This window comes from Narcine bancroftii, chromosome 3 (assembly GCF_036971445.1).
Source record: "Narcine bancroftii isolate sNarBan1 chromosome 3, sNarBan1.hap1, whole genome shotgun sequence".
Classification (NCBI taxonomy): domain Eukaryota; kingdom Metazoa; phylum Chordata; class Chondrichthyes; order Torpediniformes; family Narcinidae; genus Narcine; species Narcine bancroftii.
Window position 1 is genome coordinate 153,824,216 of NC_091471.1, and position 5,700 is coordinate 153,829,915.

At 42.8% G+C, this 5,700-nt stretch overlaps 1 long non-coding RNA gene across 1 annotated transcript; it reads left to right on the forward strand.

Moving 5' to 3' along the window:
* The first annotated feature begins 3,848 nt into the window (after positions 1-3,848).
* Positions 3,849-4,459, forward strand: LOC138756272 (uncharacterized). The gene is made up of 3 exons (XR_011352936.1): positions 3,849-3,962; positions 4,051-4,152; positions 4,280-4,459. It is a non-coding gene; the product is annotated as an uncharacterized lncRNA (long non-coding RNA).
* Positions 4,460-5,700: the final 1,241 nt, after the last annotated feature.

The window sequence follows — 5,700 nt, forward strand, 5'->3', positions numbered from 1 at the left end:
TTTAATAAGGAAGTTGGTGTTTAAAAAAAAAGGAGGCAGACAAATCAATCGTCTGACACTCCCCCGCCACCCCCCACCCCCACTCTCTAAAACAATGCCTGCAGTTTGAGGCACTCTACGTAAAGAATTTGTGTGTTTGTCCCGTGTATCCATGGCTTTTCCCTGGGTGCTCCAGTTTCCTCCCACCTTTCAAAACATATGAAGGTTATAGTTGATTAGTATATTTGGGTGACACAGACTCGTGCATTAGAAGGGCCTGTTACCAAACAGAATACCTAATAAAAGAAAATAAGTGATATTAGCATGGAGAAGGGTAGAACAGATTCATTTGGATGCAATGGATTAAAGTATTAAAGGGACTGAGAGGTTAGGCATAAACTATTTCCCCTGGCAAGGTGAGTCATCTTAAATAAGTACTGGCCTGTTGAAGGGAGACATCAGGAAGCACTTTTCAAAAGAAAGGAAATCCAAATCTGAGTCTAAACAAACTTTCAAAACAGGAAATGAAAGATTTTTGATTGGTAGGTGTATAAAACAGTGTGAAACATTGGTGGATAGAAGTTGGAAATACAGGAGCAACAATCTAACAAAATGATAAATAAAGCTGCTTTCTTCTGTTTTCCCCACCAGTACTTTATGAGTATCACCAGTTGTGTGAGCCAGCATTAAGTATCTTTTTTTAAAAAAACTTTAAGATTTTCAAATTACATAAAAATAGTAACAAAATAAACTAAACTAAAACAATATAAACCCACCCCACCCTCCCTACTACCCTCAGCATGCCCCGCAAGGGGAGCAAAAAAAAACATATCAACCAGCTACAAACATAGATTTTATAATATCTTAAGATATTTCTAAACTCATATATTCCAAATAAGGTGACCACATTTGAACAAAAAAAAATAGTTATCATGCAAATTATGTTATTTTTTCCATCTAAATATAAGATTTCAATTCATTGTGCCATCGATTTATATTTACTTCTACATCAACTTTCCAAGTAATCCATGCTACTGCTCATGCTAAGTGAACAAAAGCTCCTCGTTGGCCGGGTTGCTCGGCTGCGGGTCTGGAACCCCACCAACGCAGGGTCGAGTTCCTCAGCTCCTTGCCAGCCGGGTCCCCCCATAGCCCAGACCCTATCCAACAAGTCGCGAACCTGTTGATGCACCGTGCATGCCCAGCAGCACCACCGATCACGAAGGCGTGTCTTCAGACCGGCCTCTGCACATTTCAGGGCCGCCAGGCACAGCTGCAGGGTCACGCAGTGTAATCGGAAGACATCACTCGGCCATCTCACCCGCATGCCCGTGTTAGAGTCGGCCGGGCCGACAGCAGTGCCAGCGCCATCTTGCGACCACAAGGTAGGCGCTGGTGTCATACTAATCCGACCAGGAGTTCGTTGTGCCTTGGAAGCTGGAACCGTCGACTCTGGTTTCAGCTTGGTGCTCAGATTATTCTTAGAGCTTTTCTTAAATGACGGAACAATGTTAAGTGTCTTCCAATCCTTTGGCACCTCACCTGTGGCTGATGACATTTTAAATATCTTTGCCAGGACCCTTGCAATTTCTACACTAGCTTCCCTCCAGGTGTGAAGGAATATCTTGTTAAACTCTGGGTATTTACTTGGCTCAAGACAGCAAGCACCTCCTCTGTAATCTGTATAGTCCATGGGCTCACTTCCTTAGACTCTTAATCCCTCTCTCAAAGAAATACAAATGCAAAAAATGTATTTCTCTCTCATCACTTTGGTCCCATACATAGATGACCACTCTGATTTTCAGAAGGACCTGTTTCTTCAGCACTCTTGTAAGGTAGTTTCTTCTGTAATTGAGCTTTTGGTTTCTTCACATTAGTAGCCATTTTCTTCCTTCAATCTTGACACCTTTAAAGATTCTTTTTAAAACTTTCCTAAAACTTTTTTTAATATAAATCGGGCATTAATTAGTCCAACTGGGGAGAGGAGGAATTACACATCTTCTTCCTACGCCATCATGCCATGCCCCCAGCATCAAGTATCTTTGAAACCTGGCTAGCAGAACTCTTCATGAAAGGATACTTGAGCTATTCAAAGCTCAGTGGTACTCCCTGGTTTCAGCCATAAGCTACACAGCCAGCACTAGCTTCATAATGAAATATAACTGGGGAACGTGGCAAACATGCAGCAGCTCCGGTCACCTCTGTTGCAAGTTGAAGGGAAGGGGAGAAAACAAGTCAATTACAAGTTGCAGAAAAGATGGGGAGGGATGACTAGAACAAAGACTAGAACAAAATGGATGAGTGAGGTCAGGGTTGCCATGGGGAATAGGGTGCAGGTTGAATGGTCAAGGCAGCCTATTCAAAAGAGAACATGAACAAAGAAACATTGAAGCTATGAAATTCAGGGCTCCAAGAAATGCCCAGTAGATTAGGTGGTGCTAACAGAGAGAGAAAAACAGAGCCAATATTACAGATGGATAACATATAACCTTGTTGCAGAACTGACCAGCTCTGGTACCAACAGCAATCACAGATTTGGATATCGTCTAGAAAGCTGTGACGTGCCCACATGGAAGTTAAAGTGCTGCCACGGGAAGAAATGGTGGAGAGGGATCTGGCATGTGTGGGTTGGGCCAGGTTTTCTGCTTGAGAAGAGGGAGGCCTTCAAAGGGAAATTATGAGAGTACAGAGTTCCTGCCAGAATTAACAGGAATAAGGAACCTTGGTTTTTCAAAGCTATTGAGGCTCCAGTTAAGAAGGAGGAGGTGTGTAGCAGATATAGGCAGCAAGGAACAATCAAGGTACTTGAGGAGTGTAAGAAATTAAAGAAAACACAAGAGAAATGAGGAGGGCTGGAATGAGACGCGAGATTGCTTTAGTAGGCAAGATGAAAGAAAATCCCAAGAACTTTTACAGTAAAGGATAGCAAGGTACTAAACAGGTCCTTCTGAAAATCAGAGTGGTCATCTATGTATGGGACCAAAGTGATGAGAGAGAAATACATTTTTTGCATTTGTATTTCTTTGAGAGAGGGATTAAGAGTCTAAGGAAGTGAGCCCATGGACTATACAGATTACAGAGGAGGTGCTTGCTGTCTTGAGCCAAGTAAATACCCAGAGTTTAACAAGATATTCCTTCACACCTGGAGGGAAGCTAGTGTAGAAATTGCAAGGGTCCTGGCAAAGATATTTAAAATGTCATCAGCCACAGGTGAGGTGCCAAAGGATTGGAAGACACTTAACATTGTTCCGTCATTTAAGAAAAGCTCTAAGAATAATCTGGGAAATTATAGGCTGGTGATCTTGACATCAGTAGTAGGTAAATTAGGCTCGTGGCAGAGGAGAAATCTTGAGATTACTTCCCTTGAGATCCTATCTTTCAGGCTCCTACCTAGCTCCCTGTATTCTCTCTTCCGACCTCTTTTCATACTTCTGACATTGATACCAATATGTTCCACAACGTCTGGCTACTCACCATTCATTTTCAGGATCCAATCCCTGACCCTAGCACCTGGGAGGTGGCAAACCATCCAGGTGTTTGTAGAATCTCCCATCTGCCCTTCTAACTGTTGACTCCCCTATCACCACTGCTCTCCTTTTCTCCATCCTTCCCTTTTGAGCCACACAAAGCAGTGTGAAGATTTTGAAGTAGAAAACCAAAATTTTCTCCATTGAATGGGATTAATCCAGCATTGGCTTTTGAGTAGCAAGTTGGTGCAACTGGTACGCAGCTACTTCTTAGTTCCAGCGGCCTTGGTTTGGTTTGAACCTCTGGTTCTATCTGTGTTAAGTTTCCAGCTTCTCTTGATAATTATGTGGATTTCCTCCAAGGTCTCCATTTTCCTCCCATATCCCAAAGACTGGTGGATTGGTAGGCAAATTGGACTCCATGTATTATCCTCAGCTGAATAGTTGGAGAAGCAAGATGGATTGATGTTAAACAACCAAACCCTCAACTTCTACCACCAAGAACAAGAACACCAGGTACATGGGAGCACCACCACTGTAGGGTTTGCTTTCTCATCACACATTCTTCTATCTTAGAAATATATCACCATTCTTTCTTTGCCAGTGAGCCTAAATCCTGAAATTCCCTATTAAACAGCAAGTAAGGAACATCTTCAAATGAAGGAAAGCATCAGTTCAAGAAGTTGGCTCACCCACCTTCTCAACGGTAAGTAGGAACAGGCAATAAATTCTGGCCTCATCAGCTATCCAAGAATCCTGAAATAATTCTAACTTTGTCAGACACACTCTCAGCCCTGAAATTAATAAATAAATTGTGCAATGTGTTTTTCAAGCTTTAGATGTAATGAAGTAAATCTCAGTAAAGCACACAAAAGGAGAAGAGGGCAAAATGTAAGCTGCAGTCTTAAATTACCAACAGATGTGCTATTTATGAAAGAGCCTCTTCGAAGTTGGTGTGACTAAACATCCTCAAACAAACCTTGGGCAAAGAAGTGAAAGAACTGCTAAACGTCAGTCAGGTATTGTACTCCCTAGAGTGTCCAGGCTACAAGTAGGCCATTTCATCTGGTCAGCCTACATCACAAGAAAATCATGCATCTTGTTTCTCCTGCTATAAAACTGATTCGCTCTGTACCCACTTTAGAAGAAATTTTCAGACTTCAGCTGAACAGTTATGGGGGAAGAGTTAGCATAGCGGTTAAACTGCACCAGCAACTTGGGTTTGAATCCAGCAGTGTCTGTAAGCTTTTACTTTCTCCTCTATGTGGGTTCCCCCTTGGGTGCTCTGGTTTCCTTCAGCCCTTCAAAATGTACAGGAATTGTAGGTTAATTAGTGTTTTTGGCAGCCAGAAAGGCTTTTACCATGCTATTTGTCTAAATTGACTGCAAAGCAGTTTACCGATCAGAGATAGATGGCAAATCATGAGGTGCGGCAAGCTGAAACGCATTCTGTTTTAAATGGGACTGCATTCACTTTCTTGCTCCTCTTGGCCCAGAAAAGAGATCCCCCAAAAATGTCGTGGCCCAGCCTCCTACTGATGTTTAGTTGACCCAACTCAAGCAGGTCATGTCCATGTGTGTACTGGCATTTCAGAGGTCAATTAACGTGCTCACAATCACCAAGTTCAGGAAGCTACCTGCCTGTCTGATAACTCAGGTATATACTGGAACTAAAACTTTGCTGGTGGTGTTTGTGATGCAACATGAGCAGCATTGCAACCTCCTATTGCCTGTTCATTTCAATGACCGACCCCCGCCCTCCAAGACCACTACTAACCACAGCATTCACTAACTACTCGCACCATCTGCTTCCCACGAGTGCTCCTGTTTACTCACACATCCCAAAGATATGCTTGTTGGTAGGTTAAATGGCTGAATTGACCTTCAAGTAGGTGGGTGCCCAGAGAATCAGTCCCAAGTTGTTGAGCATGAGAGAGAAAGAAAATAATTGGGGGAGTGTGTTTAATGGGATTGCTCTAAGAACTGGAATGGACTCAGAAAGAGCACATTCAGCCAAATTATATCACAAGGAATTAAGGAAATAATATAGCCACTTCACAGAATTTGCCTGCATCACTTAAACAGGACGTTCACCTTAATCGCCACTCCCTACTCTGGCCATTCTGCAACAGATCTGGGAAAAGTCTGAACAATGGTGGCCAAAGAGGGGAGGAGGGAAAAGAAACACCCAGGGTTTTAAAACACAAGGACCAGCAAACCTGGTGGAGGAAGGTTCTGCATTGTCCTTTTATCC